The sequence below is a fragment of the Rhinolophus sinicus genome, linkage group LG09 (assembly GCF_036562045.2).
Source record: "Rhinolophus sinicus isolate RSC01 linkage group LG09, ASM3656204v1, whole genome shotgun sequence".
Lineage (NCBI taxonomy): Eukaryota > Metazoa > Chordata > Mammalia > Chiroptera > Rhinolophidae > Rhinolophus > Rhinolophus sinicus.
This window is the reverse complement of record NC_133758.1, coordinates 6,329,287-6,349,613: the sequence shown is the minus strand read 5'-3', so window position 1 is coordinate 6,349,613 and position 20,327 is coordinate 6,329,287. Positions and strand designations below refer to the sequence as shown.

At 36.2% G+C, this 20,327-nt stretch overlaps 1 long non-coding RNA gene across 1 annotated transcript in view; it reads right to left on the bottom strand.

Annotated features, from left to right (window-relative positions):
* LOC141573127 (uncharacterized) overlaps positions 1-20,327 on the bottom strand; it is a 339,255-nt gene that overhangs the window by 277,656 nt on the left and 41,272 nt on the right. The gene's annotated exons all lie outside the window — the stretch shown is intronic.

Below are 20,327 nucleotides of genomic sequence, written 5' to 3'. Positions count from 1 at the left end.
ATTCTTACCCCAAAATCCAAGGAAGTAAATATTTAGCAGGAAATGTAAGACTTGGATCTACTAACATATTTTAGCTAGTCTTGAATATATATTCTATGATGCAAATAACTACACATCTGGTGAAGATAGCTTCTGGAATACAGAGTGAGAATTGAAAAATAGCTGTGATTCAGAGGTCATGTATGCATGATTTTTATAAAGGCAAAATCATAAGTTCAGATACTAAAACACTTTGCATCGTGGTGCATTTAATTAAAATATGTGCACTGGTTTCACTTTGAAATCTATTAATGAAAGGAAGTCCATTTGAAAGTCAGATTGCTGTATTTTAGGCACCCAGAAGAATGGAGTTACTGTAATACTGATATTCTCAGCACAGCGCAGCCTAAGAAATTCTCTCGGTGAAGGATGCCATTTAAACAATAGCATTTTCAAATATCATCCTAGATAGAATCAAGGAAGGGTGTTTTTTCATTGTTCATTTGCTCTAAAAAAAAAAGGGGGGGGCTCTTACTTATTTTTTTGCCCCACCTTGTACTTCTTAAATTCTTCCACACAGCCTAAATGCACCAGCAGCCCAACTAAGAACCCCTTTTCCGTCGCACCAGGTCTTTTGCTCTAAAAAAGGCTTTTGAAGGAAAACGGTGAAGGGGTGTGTGTTGGGAGAACACCATGTTTGAATCTATAAAATATGGCAAGTTTGAAAAAAATAAAAAAGCTTCCATTGTGTGTTTATGGTGTTAATGCAAATGAGAAACACACTGACACTTAGAGCCGTCAACACTGGCCATATCGAAGCAGCGTGAGCTTCTTCTCCAGGCTGGTAGCTGTGCAGCCAAATGGCTGGATCCAAGGGACAGAAGGAGAGCCTGGGAGTCAAACTGTGGTACTGCTCCTTAGGAAAGCCAACACACGAAGGTGCTAAAAGAGGCAGATGTGCAAGTACAGAGAAGAGTCAACTTAGAAAGATTCAGAAGAGACTGACCTGTGCAACATGGTGGAGAGCAGGCGGTCCCCAAGGATGTGAGTGTATGTGTGAGGGAAGAAGAGCACAACTCAGTCGGTCGGGGTAAAACTATAGAGCAGCTAGTATTTACAACAGGGATGGAATGGACAATATTCTGGAAGGTGCAGATTTTAGAATTAAGTGTTCTAAAATTAAAAAGAAGCATTTTATTTCAAAAGGTGGGAAGGAGGCAATTACCATTGTATGGTCAATAGTACTAATAGAAGCTGGCTTGCTCTCAATTAGTTTTCTCATTAATGTTTGATCATGAACCCATTTAAAAGTGGGTCATTTTCTGCATCACAGGACAATGACTCTCAAGCTGTCACCAGCCACTTAATTGAAAGCAAGTTTCATTAGACCAGACATGCAACCGGATCGTTGGCACAGTCTGAACTGAAATACAGAATGAGGAGGGTAACATGACTGGAAAAAAAAAAAAAAGGACTTTCCTGTTTTATCAATTTAATGACACAGGGGTATCCCTCCCGAACGTCATCTTTGTGAAGTCTCAGAATACTGAATGCCCCCAGTTTCTTCTTAGAGGACCAAGAAAAACTGATCAATTTGGTGTATTATTCTTATGCCTAATGAAGACAATTATATATGCCTTTCTCCTGTTAGGAACAAGGATATTTTAGTATGTTTGCATACATTAAGCACTTCAAACATTTACTGATGCCTACCATTTCAGTAGGGCTGTCTTTAGTTGCCTCTCTTTTTTAAAAGCTTTTCTCAGTTGGTCTTTAGGACTGAAAGTGTCCATCAATTAATTCCATTCCAATTTTGCGAGGTTATTATGGCTGTGGAGATGCCTTCTTAAAGCTGCTCTTGCCTGTTTCTTGTTCTTCTTCCTCAGGAGAGACACTGATGGAGAGCTGATTGGATTTAATGCCTTTCTGTACTTACGGACTGAGCTAGGCTTTGCAGATCTGTGCTCCCGAAAACCAGTTCTGAAAATGATGTCCACACTTCATTCTGCCCAAGAACTCACAAGGTGGCAGCTGATATTATAGTCACTGCTTCTCAAAATTGATTGAGATAATGCACTCTCTGTTGCAGTTGGGTTAAAAAGTGGAGCAACGGTGTCATTTCCAAAGGTTATGCTTTGTTTTTAAGCTTGGTTTAGGATCACTTTTCTTGAGGATTCATCTTAGTGGAAGGTACATACTCTAGTTTTCAGAAAACATGTGACCCAATATTGAAGTACCTAATGACTAAGTCTCATCAAAAAGAACCTCTGATCCACATGTGAGTTTATATATCATTTACCACTTGACATTTCCATGTTGTTATGCAATTACTTCTAGAGAAAAAAAAAGCCTTCAGTTCTACGAAAGGCATTCAGCTACATTATTTAGATTTAGTTTTTTGGTTTACAAAAGGTTCTTCTATTATTGTTCCATGATTAAGCCAGAAATCAGATTTTTTTGTTATGTCACTGTTTCTTACTAAATACTGATGAACAAAAATGTGCTTATACACTTTTGTTTTTAACCATTTTTCTGTTTTTCTTTTTCAGCTGCATTTACCTTAAATTAAAGGACTCTAGAAAATGGATGCTATGTGTTTTTCTCTCCTGACAACTAACTCATTTCAAGTTTATGAAAACTATATTTAGGTGAGAGGAATATAAATATCTTTCCTTTTGTTTGATTTTGTCATTAAGGGGGAAAAAACCCTCAATATTCAATAGAAATGCAAAAGGGTATATCATTATTAACTAAGATACTTGAAATAATGAGATGATATGTTGCTGGGTAGGCAAGCAATTTCCTTGTCAAAGAGACCCTATTTTAGTAAAATGTCCAAGATTTTATTTCATAATAAATTAACATGCAGATGCCCACACTAAGAAGAAAGAAAGAGGCAATTTTACAGCAAGGAAAACTGTCGGCATGTTTGAGTTCTAATTAAGAAAAGAAGCATGTGAGCTGGAGAGATAGCTAAGCCAGGTGGGAGGCTGAGTGGCACTGAGCCCACACAGCACATTTCTATATAAAAAAAATGTTGCAACTGTCATCTGTCTTGTTCCAATTACTGTATATCAAATAAAAGGTTTGATTCCATGGTAAGCTACAGAAAAATGTAAAGAAGGCCAGTTTACCATTTTGAAAACACAATTATACTTGTCAGAATGTGAATCTGACCTGGAAGTCAGTGATTTCTTCAAGTTAAAAAAAAAAAGTGATTCACCCAGTCAGTCCATGTCAGAAGTGCCAAACGCAATGATAATTTCAAGGCTACAATCATAAGCAGGGCAGGTTTTATCAGTTAGACAGATGCTATACTTGAAAGTCCTTTTTCTGTTTGAGCCTTCTTTGTTACCAAATGATGGCAAGTACAAGATAATAGTATTTGTAGTTTCCATGAATATGAAAATCAAGGAGTCACATAGAAGAAGAATGGGCATGGCAATAGCACCTGTACTCAAGGTCTGCACATACAGAATAAAAACATGAGGCACATAGGTTTCTCTTGTGTTTCGCAAAGGTGCGCTCTCTTAATGGACAGTGTAGATAAAGCAGCATGATCACATCATCTTTACCTCATGTCCTTACAGTTCTTCTCGGGATCTTACTGGGTGACATGTGGACAGAGTTTGACATATGTTCTTTGAAATCATGTCCAGGACTGTATATTATAAGTCATAGGTATAAGTCATAAGGTAGTTCTATTTGCAGTTTTTTGAGGAACCTCCATACTGTTTTCCATAGTGGCTGCACCAATCTGCAATCCCACCAACAGTGCACGAAGGTTCCCTTTTCTCCACATCCTCGCCAGCACTTGTTGTTTGTTGATACAGTAATGATGGTCATTCTGACTGGGGTGAGGTGGTACCTCATTGATGTCAGAGGGATAGTAGACTGGGGTGGGCAGCTTATCACTTTGTGAGGGGTGTAAATGTCTAACTATCACATTGTTGTATACACCTGAAACTAATTTAAAAAAAGTCATAGGTAATGTCTGTAGAGCCTTTCTATAATGTTGATTTTGAATGTTCTGTCTACTGGAAGATTTAGAAGGATTTACTTTTCATTGCCCTCTTATCAAAAACCTAATGGGAGTGGGAGAAAAATATTTCACTTCCCCAAATATTTCTCCATGTATACATATAAATGAATGTGTTGATGTAAGAAAAAAGCTTTAGAATTCTGCTCGGTCACATAAATTCAGAGTACCAACTGCCAAGTAGATAGAATGGTGCTGTGTGTGTGTGTGTGTGTGTGTGTGTGTGTGTGTGTGTGTGATAACAATTTTTCATGATAACACTGAAAATGAAAAATTAAATGAAAATATCAATATTAGTAAATTATCGGGGACAATGGAAATAAATACCAAATGAAAAAGCTAAGAAATTGAAACAGTTGTTTCTGGAAAGTACGAACTAGAAATGGGAAGGCTGAAGCAGGAAACAGCTTTGAAATATGAAAATATCAATTTAAATACATTGTAAAATTCAGTGAAAGTTAGTAATAAAAACAAATGACCCCCAAATTAATATAGGTAAATAAATGAATATATATCCATAAAATGTAAAATCATTAAAAATGAATAAAGTAGATCTAGATTGTTTGGAATTTTAAAGATCTTCCAGATGTTATTAATTTACACATTGGTAATGGATGCTATGCACATTCTAGGCACTGAGGCAACTGCAGTGAACAAAAGAGAAACTGTCTTGATTCTTCAAAAAATTCCCTATGTATTAGTGAGGGGTGACATGAAACACACATACACATAATAGTTCAAATGCTAATCAGTTCTATAGAGAAAAACAAAACAAACTAAGGGGTATACAGTGGGTGAGGGTGTGGGGGTTAGCAGTAGGTGTTTCCTGAGCCTTTGGAGAGACCAAGCCATGTGGGTAAGTAAGGTTTTGGAAATGTATGTATCAGCAGAGTTATGAAACTTAGGAAAAAACTGAGTGAGAGAGGTAGGGGATAAAACTTATTTGACATATACAGAGGGGGCCCCAAATATGTACACACATTTTAAGAAAGGAAAATACTATTAAAATTGTAATAATATATGCCAATAACAAAAGATGAATACAAGTCACGTCTGACTTCTGCAATTACAAGAGGTGCTCAAAGTGGTTCCCATCAGTGTGCAGGCATTTCTGATTAAGGTGAACTGCTGCTTGAGCAACATTGACCAAAATATCCACTTGTATATGTTTTTTTGGTACCCCCGGTATTTTTCTGCCAGAATTTGTTCCATTAGTGGAGGAATGGCATATAATGACAATAATGATACTACTAGTACTAATTCTACTACTAATATTATTAATACTACTACTACTATTTCTATACTAATACTGCTAATCCTACTAATATTAATTCCACTATTAAAATGGTTAATACTACTAATACTACTACTAACATCACTTAATCTACTTACTATGTGTCAAAAATCATGCTTAGAGTGTCTTAATCAGCTCAGGCTGCTATAACAAAACACCACAGACTGAGTGGCTTAAACGTCAAAAATATATTCTCTCAGTTTTGGATCCTGAAAGTTCAAGACAGGGTGTCAGCTTTGTTCGTTTCTGGTGAGGACCCTTTTACTGGCTTGCAGATAGCCACCTTCTCAATTTTTCCTCACATAGCAGAGAGGGAGTGGGAGGATGAGAGAGAGAGAGAGAGAGAGAGCAACCTGCCCTCTGGTGCCTCTTCTTATAAGGGCACAACTCCTATCAGGAGGTCCCCACTCTCATGACCTTATCTAACCCCAGTTACCTCCAAAAGGTACCATATCCAAAGATCATCACATTGAGGGGTTAGGGCTTCAAAATATGAATTTTGAGAGGGACACAATTCAGTCCCTAGCACAGAGCTTTACATAGATTACTTATTTACTAGTTTATATCATCAATAGTCACCTAAGTTATATCTTCAATAAGTTAGTTAGTCATCCCCGTTAGTGAAAATGAAATACAGTAGTTCCTCCTTATCTTCAGGGGACACATTCCAAAAACCCCAGTGGATGCCTGATACCCTAGAGAGTACCAAACCCTACATGTACTATGGTTTGTTTTCCTATATATACATACCTTTTCACTTAAATGAAGCACTTTATGGTTTCTCTTTGGCGAATCTGAATTGCCAGCATCACTGATAACCGACAGCTGCTAAGTGACTAACAGGCAGGTAGTGTATACAATGCGCATAAGCTGTATAAAGGGATGATTCACGTCCAGGGTGGAATGGAGTACGATGGCACGAGATTTCATCAAGCTACTTCAGAATGGCACGCGATTCAAATTTTTGAATTGTTTATTTCTGGGATTTTCCATTTCATATTTTTGGAACACAGTTGAGTGTTGGTAACGGAAACTGAGGAAAGCAAAACAATGGATGGTGGACAGTGACTGCACAGAAAAAGACTTTGCTAAGTTCCTTCTCATCTCTTCTGAGATATTAAAATATAACTGATACCTGTGACAAATCAACAGATATATTGATATATATTCTTTATATAACATCCTCATAAAAAGAATGCATTCTGCATATTAGTAATTTAAAAGGTAACTCTCTCCAATGACCTGGGCTTTCATTCATACATTCATTCATTTATTAAATCACAAACTCATTTATGTTGAGGTAAATCTTAATTTCTACATACAGTATACTACTGAACATTGCTGTGCAAGAATTGCCTTAAAATTTAACATTTTAAAGAACTCAAACATTTATTACTTCATTCAGTTAATGAGGCTAAGGAATCTAGATGGAGATTATCTCACTAAGGACCTCTCAGGAGGTTGCAAACTGTAGGTCTGAGCTGCAGTCTCAACACCTCAGAGTTTGCTAATGAAGTTCTGCTTCCAAGATCAATTAAGTAACTGTTAGCCAGATGCTTCATTTCCTTGCCATGTGGATCTTTCCTGCAGATTACATGGGCTCCCTCTGAGTTAGTGATCCCAGGGAAAGAACGAGAGAGGGAGAGGGGGCACTCAAGGTGAAAGCCACAGTCTATTTATAACCTAATCTCAGGAGCGACATCCTATCATTTTTGCTTTTTCTACATATAAGTCACTAAGTACAGTCTACACTTAAGAATAAAGAAATTATCCCCCTCTTGAAGGGAGATATATCAAAGAATTTGTTAATGTCTTAAAAACCATCACCAAGAGTAAATTATTTTCAACTTACTTCTTATTTCAATTATCAGAAATAGTGCAAAATTACTGTACATAGTATGTTTTGTTTTCATAGATGCTGCAATTTATTTTTTAAAATATCTGTAATACATAAATGGTATAGCAGAAGATAGTATAGCAGAAAATTCATGACCTTTATAAATAAGAATATTTGAAATTGAATCTCAGCTCTTCCACTTAGTAAATGTAACCATGGACAACTTACTTCCGTTTTTTATTTCTGCAAGTCTAGGGCAATAATGATACTCATGAAAATTGTGTTTACAGATTTAAAGCAATTGTAATACTGAGCAACACTTAGAGAAAATTCAATAAATATTAGCTATTTTGATTACTTTTAAAGTTTTTCAATTTATGAAAGTCTATATTCATATCCCTTAAAATGATTTTATGATAGTGATCAGTAATGAAGTAAGTAATTTGAGAGTTCACTTGAACACTAAGTCCATATTTACACATTCACAAGTGGCAATAAAAATGTATCAGTGGTTTTAGCTTATGAGAACACTGAGATTCACAGTTAGGCAGCAAATGTGCCATTTTACAACTGGACGCTGTATGGTTGCACCTTATCACTCTTCTAATGACCTCATAGTACCTGAATATTGGAAGACATCTGATATTTTGCCTCATTGGTGGTGCTCTGTCATCCTGAACTTGTTTAACAATTAATTACTATTAATCTTCTGCCAGCTTTAATAGGAAGATGTAACTAGAAACCCTTTCTCTACACAAAGACTTACTCCTGGCCATTTTACATGCTGTTCTTTGATTGGCATCAAATTGTGTCAGGAATTCTGTTCTGTTTACTTTGCATCTCCTTCTAAGCAGTTACTAAAAATATAGTCTTTTGGCATGAATGCAATTTTAAAATTAGAAGATAAAAGCTACTTAGTTCTTTAATTGCTGCCCATGTTACATTATATTATAATATAAAGCCCTCTCTTTAATCCTTGTATTCCAAGACGTAAAGTACTAAAAGAAGTTCTTAAATTTACTAATCTGAACAAATATCCCTTTACAAAGTATTCAGAATGCATGAATTAACGGGACTCAGAAATTACCATCCTGTTATTTGCAAGAGACGGGAGGAGATTTTAGACCCAGACAGGATCTTCTTGAATCTGTCTTTGCCTCATGAGACTGAGAGGAGGAAAAGAAGGAGATATGCCATAATTTGCTATGTGGGCACAGGATGAACAAGTGACAGGCTGTTTCTTTCTTAACTCACTGTTTGGAAAATAAGCGCCATTTTCAATGTCTAGTTTGGGAGTCCAACGCCAGGGGGACTGAGAATGCAGGCTAAAACAAACAAACAAACAACCGGTTCTAAGAATGGCTTCTGAGAGTAAGACCACCAAGAGGTCCTATTTTACCAACTTGCAAAACTGAACAAGAAAGATTCTAAGAAACTTAGAGGAGGACCCAAAGATGGAGATTTACTGGACACCTGAGTCTCCTAAATTTATTAGACACTGAGTCTCCTGTGGTGGCATGGCTGCTGTGAGAACACAGCCCCACTGCTGGGGTGTTGTTGCCATGGCAGGGGCTGCCCCCAGAGCAGACTAGCGCCACCAGGATGCTAATAGTTCAGAAGCACTCAAAAGCCACCACAGGAAAAAAGCTAAAACAAAAACAAACCGGAAGAAGAAAAGAAAGCTTTTGCTACCTCCTTCCGCCCACAGTCTCCCCAGAGGACCCCTAGAGGCAGACACAAGGAGCCAGCAGGCAAAGGAAAGACTGAGTTTGCAGAATCCAGGCCCCGTGTCACTAAGTAGGACAGAGAAGTGGGGGTTGAAGCTGAGAGGAACAAATAACTGGCAAATCAAACCTGTCCAGACGTGAGTTGTCCCACTTGGCAATATTGTGTGACCGTTGTTGCATGTCGTCGTTGGTATTCATGACTGCACGACTGCTCATTGCACGCGTTTTTTGTTTTGCCAACCTTGTAGTTCGTAATCTCCTAAATCTTTACTACCTGTTTCTTTGTATGTTAAATTTTATTTAATGGAAAACTTCAAAAGTATGTTCCACAATCCCAAGACCTCAAGGAGACCACACTAACTGGTGGCCAGAATGGCCAATGCTGCAGAGCCACCTTTCACATTAATAATTGTGGTATCACGATACTTGTGCCATAATGAGAGGCAAATATGTCCCCTGCCCTAATAGTCCAAAGTAGCTCTTATTATATAACTCCATTTAGCCACCTCTTAGCTGCTACTTTTTTCTACTGTCAATAGGTCTTCTGCTATATTATTTGGAAATAAAATCAATCCTTATGACATATTTACTTGAGACAAGAGGAAATACAAACTAGAAGATGCTATGATGTAATGAGCCAAACACTTAGGGATCCATTTTGAAGACGACCTATGGCTCTGATATAGAGCAGTCACACAATAAATACAATATTGCAATCATTTTATTACTATTAGTTTTGTTTTCAATACTACAATAAAGTGGTATCTTATCCCTACTTTAAGGGCTTATAGTCTTGTTAGGAAGCCAAAACATAATCAGACAAAGGATAAAGCCAGAGCATATTTAAGTAACAACTGAAAAAAAAAAGAAAAAAAAAAAAAAACAATGAAAGTTTTCATGAGCGGGGATAATATTAATGGTGAAATACTAATTAAAGATGATGTGATTTCAGAGAGAGACTGAGAAAATACTTGATAGACTGAATAAAGTAACAAGGTGAGAATCACTGCATAGGTTTTCCAGGCAGTTACAGTGAGCACGAAAGTTCAGGCAGCAAAATATTTTCAAGGACAACAATTAGCCACCTGGAGGAAACGTTTTGGAAAGTAGGAGTTTGGTCAGCATATTTATAGAGCCTTACCTGTCTGCCTGATCCTCTCCTAGATGCTGGCAAGTATATGTGTGTTTGGGGTGGGGGGAGAGGGTGAAAAAGACAAACCCAGCTTCTGCCTTCAAAAGCCTCATTCTAGTAAATGAAATCATTTCTGATGGTGTTAAGTGCTTTACAGGAGGAGAAACAGGTAACAGGTTAGAAAGGAGAGTAGTCAGAGGACAGGGAGGGTAATGAGATTTTGAAAGATCTTAAAGACCAGAATAACAAAGTTGGGATTTTAGTCTGAGCATCAAAGAAAGGAGCTAAATATTTTTTTAACAAATATATTAAGAAAAAATATTTTTAGAAAGGCTAGTTTGGTGTGCACCTACAGCATGGCCTAGGGTGGTGGCATGAGGAATGATACTTGATGTCTAGAAGCATTTTGTTTTGTAGTGTCAGCAAAAAAAACAGGTAAGTTATGACATATCCCTCCCACAATCTTGCTTACCGGACTGTAAATGCCACGAAAGCAGAGTGTGTCTGTTTTTGCTGAGTAACTAAAACCATTATTGGCCCAGACTCAGCACTTCATAAACATTTTTGAATGACTAAATAAGTAAATGAATCATGCTTACACTGTGTATATGAGTATGTGTGCCCACAACTCTCTGGAAGAGGTGTGGATGTTTTTATAAAGAGTATTTTTTATGATAATGGCCCTGTCTCATCTTGTTAAAAGGGACAGAAAACTTACTCCTGTATAGTCAATGCATTACACTATTAATTACCCCCAAACGAAATAAAATGGATTATCTCAGAACTACTTTCCAACATAATTCCTAATTTTTATTTATTTGTTTTCCTATAACTGAATGTCATAGTTTAATTACCTATAACTGCTACACATTTAAAGACTTTCAAGAATAATGGTTCTCAAAATGCAACATATGTCATTTTCAGGAATTTAAGAGCTCCATACTGAAACCTGACTAAGACTAATTTGTGTCTCTACTAATCAGAGACACTAAATATATGTTTATCTCCCCTCCACCCCCTGTGAGGACTTATTAACTTAAGCTGAGATTTTAAACCAGAAAGACCTAACAATTGTGTGAAATGCCTGAGTGTTAACACTAAATTAGAATTGTTGTTGGGAGAGAATGGCAATTGCTTGGAAATACATGGAGTACCTGTATCCTAAGAAGAACATTGGCTAGAACTTGGGGCATATCATTTTTTACACAGTTTCCAGTTGGCTCTTATCCTTTTAACTCCATGACTTTTTGCATCTCTTGGACAAAAAGGAAGAGGATGACTGGTGCTATGTATCTGGGATTTTGTTGTTTTGGAGGCTGAGCTCTGATGCCTTTGAAATTAATTTCCATATCAGCACCTGCCATTGACTGGTACCGGTTCAAATATTAATGGAATGCAAACTAAAGCTTTCATATAGTTTTCTAGGACATATTTTGGTGACTTTGCTAGATGTCTTAATTAAACACATTAACTATGAGTTGTACTGAATTATAGAAATCAGTCTTTTAGGGACCAATCCTGTGTAATTTGCAAATCAGCTCTACTCATTTTTAAAATGGATTACTATGAAACATATATAAATTCTAATAAATCTAATAGATTTTTAAAAATTTAACGGTTTTAGGATATCACTTTATCTAATTTTTAATTAAAATAGGTTTATATATTTAAATTCTTAACTAAATGAAGTTATTCATTCTTTTCCTAGACATTTTTTGGACAACTATTAAATCTGGGGCATAAAAAGTACATGCTCTGGAATAACTCACAGCCTAGAAGGAAAGATAAATTTACAATGAGTAAGTCCATGTCATTTGTCTGCATGTGAATAGGCACACACACACAGTGACAATGTAGAAGAGGAAATGAGGGGTAGCTAAGGGCCAGCTTTAGAGACAATATAGCTTATGGTCTTAAAATGTTTAAATGTCACTCTGGCATGACAGAGGAAACAAGGCTTCATTTCAGAATTCATCTACATAACATGGGAAAACCGTCCGGTGCCTACAAGTGCACTGAACTACAGAGCACTCTGAGCATGTATTTGCTTAATGAATGAACAAAACCAACAACAACCACAATGAAAAACAGGTTGAGCTGTGACATCACAGTGCTTGATTCAAGCTGCATGACACTGACCATCCTGGGAGTTGATAAGGTGTCCCGTTAACAGGGTAATGGTTTCACAGACTATAGTACCACAGACAGCAGTCTCTTCCATGAAGACCTTAGGTAAGACCTCAGGGACCCGAGAGTGGTGAAGGGGAAACAGTCCTTGAAAAACATCCTAAGTCTGAGCCATTTGAAAAAAAAAATGGGAATCTGGTTATGCGATAATTCTGGAGAATTTCAATACTCTAAACCAGGGGTGTCCAAACTTTTTTCAACGTTTTTTACCAAGGACCATATGCAGTAAAATACACAAACAGCCGGGCCACTCACTCGAGGTGAAGTACATATTGCCTCACCAGGTTTATTTAAGTAAACTAAATATATTTTTGGAATTTGCTGCAGGCCAATAAAAAATGGATTGCGGGCCACAGTTGGCCCGCGGGCCGCAGTTTGGACACCCCTGCTCTAAACTAGGAAGCTCCTTTATGAGCTCAATATGACCGTTGTGATGATCTGCCACTTCTATGAAATGACACTGATTAGGGGATGTGTAAGTGTGGGGGAGACAGAATGACACCTGGTCAGCCTATATTAACGGAAGCCATGAACTGTTTTCTCGATTGTATGGACAATAATGAAAACCTTCTCAGCAGGAGGAAATTACTGGAAATATCCAGTCATGTACATGGTTGGAAGCTTTTGCCTGAAACGTAATTCTCATTCAAATAGTACTTAATTCTTTAAGCACAAAGTGTTCTTACCTATTTGTATTACTTTAGAGCATTTTGATTTATTCTAGATTTTAGTATTTAGTCTGTTTGTCACAATGTCCCTCCTTTTTTGAGATCAGAAAAGTGACAAAAATCTCTGTTTGAAGCTAAGTACCAAAATCACCAGTATGGATTCTATAGAAGCAGAAAATGAAGAGGAATAGTTGTCCAAAATCAGTCCATAGGGCATCTGCAGAGGGTGTGTGTGTATATGTGTGTGTGTGTGTGTGTGTGTGAAGCAGACAAACATATCTGAGAAGAGCAACCTGGGATAACTAAAGTACACCTCAGAGTTAGACTGAGCATAAAAAATGATTAATTCTTTGGAAATTCACACGGAATTTTCATGCTTATAGATGAAAAATGTGATCCGTCAAGTGTGACATGTAGTTCCCGTGAATCCATGAATGTTATTTTCTTAAAACAAATCTTAATTTCAACCTAGCACCCATTTTTATTTTCTAAAAAAAAAAAAAAAGGCAACACAAAAAAAACAAAGTTGTGAAAATGAAATGTGTTATTTAAGAGGAAAATAACTGGATTTTAAAGTTTGTGCCTACGGCAAAAGCAACACTTCAGTTTTGCTGTTAACCTTCCTCAAATTGTTTGTGTGATACAAGTTGTCTCTGTAAGCATCTAAAATACCATAAACATCCTAACAGTGAATAACAGTTACGGGTGAATAGAAATATCCTCCAAATTTTTCAACCATTAAAGTAAAATGAACTTTTAGAGTATGCTAAAAATCAGTGTTGGCAACACGAGGTGTGGTTAAAAGTGATCTTTTGGGTGGTGAGGCACAAAAGATTTTGTGAAAGCACAGACCACAGTTTACCCCATGATTGGATTATACTGAAATTGGCAACATTTTTTTCTCCTTTCTCATTTAACATGTAGGTTTTCCTAGTTGCCTACACTTATGATTGTAATCATTTTAAACCTCTGAATTACCTGCCATTTTTGCCACTGAACTTGCATGGTCCATTATTTTCCTAATTTGCCTCCTACATAATATTGAAGAGATAAACGTTCACAAAGCCCATTGCAAAAGACTCATCATCATCTTTTGCAAGCACACTGTTTTAAAAATATAGCTGAACTTATGAGACTTGAAGGCAAATTACATGTTTCTCTCACTTCTTGAGTTTGAGTGTTATCTCCATCCAGCAAAAAATCTAGTGAATACCTACTCTTTACTAGGCGTGGGAAGCTCCCACAGACCAGAAAATAGCATTCCCCTTCCTTGGTTCTGAACACATTAAGAAATACAAAAGATGAGCACGTGATGGCTAATACTTCGTTCTATAACTTAATAATATAGAAAGCTCTGTCATAATAATCAAAGCTCTATCGGAGAGAGTGGTTTAGTTGGGTGGCCGATGGACGGCCAAGTGAAGCCTCACAGGAGGCACTGACCCACTGACACGGCAGGAAAGGCATCCCACTAACACCGCAGTAGGATGTCCCATTGCTGGGAGCGAGGGAACATTCCTCAGTACCAGAGCTGATACAGACAGTGCCCCTGTTTATCTCTTCTCCAACATTTAGTGTCTTTTCCCATTTAGGAAACTCGTTTTACTTCTTTCACACACCTTAGAGAATGTTAGCAAAGGTTGTTCCTTCAATATATGGAGGTGGTCTTTTTGGGGGGGTGGGGAGGTAGTGCAGAGGGTGGGGCAGAAATAGCCTACATTTCCTGCACCCCTTTCACTGTCAGTCTTCCTGGAAACTAAAAAATACTCAGTCTGAGAACTGAGTTCCTCTGCTTAGAATATGAAGCCCCCTTCAGTTCACCCATATCAAAACTACCGGAATCAGCTTTCTGAAACTCAAAGCTGATCACGTAACTGAACAGCTCAGAATCCTTCAACCCTTCTTCCCAAATCACAATATAAATTCCAATTTCCAATATGGCAGGCAACATTTTCAAAGCGAAAGATGAGCCTTGCCTCCCTTCTCCACTCCTGTGTGCCCAGTGTTGGGCGTCAGGCTGAAATGACATGTGCCCTGGATCAGACACAGTTAATGAAGTGATGCCCCTGTCCGTTTCCAGTCCATCGCCTGTGCTCCATTCCCAAACCATTGACACATCACCAATTCACAGTCTCTCATGAAGAGAACTTACTTGTTCTCTCTTCTCTCTTTTTGCAGAACACTCTTTTGTCTGCCATCTTTATATTCTGCTTTAACCTTCACATAGCATTTTCAAGACTACTAAAAGGTTACTTCTCCTGTGAAGTTTCCCTTGATTTCCACCTGTAATACAATATTCCATAGCAATTCTACCAAATTGAATTATAGCACTTTCCTCATTGCCCTTGTTATATTTTTACATGTCGCTCTCTCTCACAAAAGCTTTTGACAGCCTTAAAAGTAGAGAATGTGTTATCGATCTTTGTATTCTCAACCACTAGCACAAATCTTGGCATAAAACTATTTTCACATTAAAGCTTTTATAAATTGTTATTAAACACAATGAAAGAACAATCTTTTCAAGACTCTTCTGTGATTGTTTCTGACGGGTAGTCTTTTTTAAATACTTTTCTAAGATGATAATTTGACATGGGAGCTTTTATTCCCTTGTTATATAAAAAATATCCTCATTACTAACACAGCAATTATTTGTGTGTGTTTTTTAATGGAGCTTTATTGTTCCTTTATTCCATTGTTTCTCTTTCCCTGGTGGTCCAGAATGAACACAGCCTGGGGTGTTTTTGCTCTCAGCTCCCCTTCCAAATAGCTAAGTCCATGGACTTATGTGGACTTCAGTTTCCTTGCCTGTATATCAAAGACATGACCAGATATGATTGAGATTCCATCCAAATCTAATATTCTAGTCTAGAAGCTAAGGTAGAGCACATTATAAGTACTTCATAAAAACTATGTGTGATTATGAATTTCCTGTTGGGTTTTTACTAAATATTCTCTAACTGCAAAACTATTCCATAGAAATGTGTCAAAGCAGCTGGGAAAATCCAATTATTGGTTTATTGTCCATTTATTTTCTCTCCATTTCTCCATTCTATTATTCTAATCTGGTGAATCATTTTGTTTACATGGAAAATACAAATAAATTATGATTAATAAATTAATCCCAGTGGTAGAATAGCCACATTAATAAAATTTCTAAGTAATTTCTCTTGTCTACAAAGAAAATGCCTATTTCTTTTCCAATGATTGCATCTTCTGGATGATTTCTTGAGCTCTGCCTACTCTATTTGATAGTGGTAAAAAACACATATAAAGCCAGCTTTGGGAATCTGTGAGCAATTTCACTTTGCTTATTGTGAATATCTTCTTAAAATGACACTTCTTTATTCTGCACAGAATCATGCCTCATTATGGGACCTGATTTGAGATTATATTATTAAATGTGACATGAGAGATAAGTATGACGTGGAACTTGTATGGTTTCTAACTGCCTTTCCAATAAGGGCAGCAGGGAGCTCTTAAGTAATCCCATTTTCAACGTATATGTTTGCAGGAGAAATAAGGCTTCAATTCTCATTCACTATAGGCAACACTACACAGGCAAGCTGATTTTATTAGTTCCATTATTGTAGGTTTTCTTCTTCCAATTTATAGAATTTCACTCTCTTATGGGAACGCACCGTGCTCTAAATAGCTCTTCTTCATTGAAAACATTTCCTTTGGACTGTGTTTATAAGAATAACATTACACTGTTTTTGAATATACTTATGATTTTTGAGTTTTAAGTAAGGATATATATCAGATTAAATATTAACGTGCACCTGAATGTATTATTGAATCACAGATGCACACTGATCACTATTTTGTCATTATCATTCAGCATAACGTACTCAGTTCGTATCAAAAAGTATAACGGTTAGACTGATATTTTTCAGGGAATCTCTGTACCATCCATAGCTCTTCTTTTTAGACAGTTTAGGGGGTTCTGATAGATAACAAAATTATTTCTTTCAGGGAGGAAGGTAGAGTTGATTTAAAATAAAACAGAGTTGCCTGTTGTTGATTTCCTTTGTGAAAGACCTAATTTGACGCAAATATCTCTAATTAGTAGCTACAACTCTCCTTCCCCAAAGAGCCTTCTGCAAAGATAAAAAATGTACAGAGATTAATATCGCAGAAACCCATATAATGATTACCCAGACCCAGCGACTGTAATGTGTAGTCTCATATATTTTTCCTGTGTTATAAAAAGCTTTACGGATATACTGCAGAAATTATACCCTACCTCCTTCACACTCCCTGCCATCTTTCTCCAGAGAAGCCCAGTGAACACGTTTCGTCCATTCGTGGTCATGCACGTGCATATATATTTTTACATATATGTGTTTCTATAAACAATATATACTGTCAGTAATTTTTACATAAGTTATATAGCACTACACGGTCTGATCATTTTGCAACATGCTTTTTATTAAAATTATTTATTGGAAGTTTCCTGGCTTTGATAGATGTACCCTTTATTAATTTTAGTTTAATCCATTGTTTAACTATACTAAATTCACCCATTCTTCAGTGGATGAATATTCGGATTGTTTCCAGATTTTTACTACTAAAAACAATGCTGATTGGAAATGTTTATGCAGCTCTCCTAAAATGGGTGAACACAGTTTTCTCAAGGGTGCATTTTCTCTAGTTGACGAATTCCTGGGTCATTACTTTCTGCTTCTAAAGCTTCTAAATGTGTGTGATAAACAAAATGGGGCGTGCACATTGTATCTTCATAATATATTCTCTTCTGTGTCATTGCCAAGTGAATAATTAATTTCACATAACTAACTAGTTGGGAGATAGTAAATTTTTCTAAGGCACATTGTAAAGCATTCCTCTCTGTCGTTTCAGTAAAGGTTGTTTCTCCTTTAAATGTCCTTTACTTTTGCCTCATAAACGAATAAAAAGCAGTGAGGTTTTTCCAAGTGTAATGGACCCAACCTGCAATCCTGCTAATGAGAATTTCTTCTCTGCTTTTTAGAACTGCAAGGTTCCTAATGCCTCCTCCTCAGGTAGCTCAAGACTCGTACAAACAGTTGCTTCACTCCACTCATCTTACATGTGTAAAGGATGAAAAACATGCAAAGAGGAAAAGGAGGAAACAGCTCATCTTAGATTAGCATTCTCCCTGATAAAAACGTATTTGGCACTGTAACCTGGACATGTCAGTGAGATGACATGAGCGAAAGAGCTACAATGTGTTTAACACCTCCAATAATTGGTGTTTTAAGCTGTAAAATTTAAAAGGGTAAAATGTAAATAACTGATTGGAAAATTATATATATTTGAAGATTCAAATCTTAAAAACGTATTGAATACATATTCACATGAGCTAATTCCCATAACAGATAGATAGATAGATGATAGATAGATAGATAGATAGATAGATAGATAGATAGATAGATAGATAGATAGATAGAGAAATACATATACACATTTTAAGAAAGGAAAGAACTGTATTAAAATTGTAATACTCAATATACACCTATAACAAAAGATGAATACAAGTCACGTCTGATTTCTGCAATTACAAGAGGTGCTCAAAGTGGTTACCATCAGCATAATTTTAATACAGTTTTTTCCCTTCTTAAAATGTGTATACATTTTTTTGGCACCCTCTGTATGTCTCCTATGGGTCTGTTTCTCTGGAGAGCTCTAACTAATATGGATTATACCATTGACACTGTGAATGATATATTATAGAGACCTGGATAATGTTATTTTCTTCTGAAGGAAATACTTTTCAAAGTACTTTTAAAATATTAGCCTGCAATTAACTTATAAAATTTTCATTAGCTTCAACTTTTAAATTTTTGATATTTTGATTATTTTGGACTTCTTACATTTTGATTTTTTAAATTATGCTGAGTGCTAGTATAGCCAAACATTAATGCTCTGCCCAGTTGGTCCTATTGATGCTGAAGGACTTCAATACTATGACCCCGAAGGTGAATAGTCCAATATGGGCTGAATCTCTGTTCAGAGTAATATTTCTGTAGCTGCCACACCTGCTTCTCTTATAGGCACTGACACATATAATGTCCTGAAGATGCTATCACTTTTCCCCACAGATAGAGGAATATGTAGCTAGATCATACACGGTATCACATTATTTAAGCTCTCTCTTTATCAGTGAACACACTTAGTACCTTTCTTAACCTTACAGGAAACAACTAACCCCTCCATTCTAATTTCTTTCCCCAATTAAAAACTTTTTAAAAATGGAAAATTGTGTGTTTTAACTGACATCATGAAAAAATTCTACTCCAACCTAAGAAATACGCATGCTTCCTATATTCTCAATAAAGAAACCAGTTAACCCTAAGGTTATTTATAGTCATCATTTAAAAAATTAAATCCTAAATACAACGCCCAAATGTTCACTTTTTAAAAATTAGTTGCAATACTGTGGCATTAACTCTTATTCCCTCTCTTCCACCATTTTTCTAGATTTGTCCACCACTATAATTTCCACTCTTTAAAACTGGTCATGAAAAAAATATGTCGTCTACTTATACATTAATATATACATTAACTATTTTGCTAATTTATTCATTGCTCAATCTATTATTTGTATAGTCATATACTAGTCTTTTCATCTATTTCTTTTTAAATTATTTTTTCCCGGCTACTAGGACGTGCAAATTTGGCAATAGACTGACCAAAAATCATTTCCCTTTCTACTTATTATGTTTTTTGTGACAGGAAAAATGACATCTTTGGACCTCTATTTCCTTGGATTAAACTTGGTAATAATAGAATCATCTTTCACATTTCTATTGAAAATTAAATAAGATAATGACATAAGGGATAATACAAGATACACAGTGAGTCGTGAATACAAGTTTATTTTCTTCTGATTATAGATAACATGTAACTCTATTCTATTTGAAATTTTGCTGTGGTTGCTTTTACTGACCTACTGTGACTCTTCCTCTGCCATTACCTGCATTATCCAGAGAGTATTTAGATTGATAAATTTATCTTTTGAAACCTGTGGGTAAAGTGTTGTATGCCATTGACTAAATTTTGACCTTCATATTGTAGCCAGGTTAATTACTAGTTAATGAAAACCATTTATTTTGCCTACTATAAAGTGCTCAGGAGGAATTTTTCACCTAATTAATAGTGACATGTTATATGAACCTCAACTGGCATTTCACACCCTATTCAAGGCAATTTCAGAGACTCATAATCTACAATATATTTGAATATGTCTTTGCCAGTCATGATAACAATTCATGGTATAGAATATTTTATAAATAAACAGTACATGGTGATTACTCAAAGTGATTTTAATTTCCTCATAGACAGTAAAAATAAATTGAATAATACTTCTTTGTCTCAAGAGTAGATATGAAAGTCCTTGTTTAAAAATTAAACCATGTTCTAGACCTCAGTGGAACTCCTCTGAACATTTTAAATATTAATATTTAATTACTGATCTAATTATTTTCC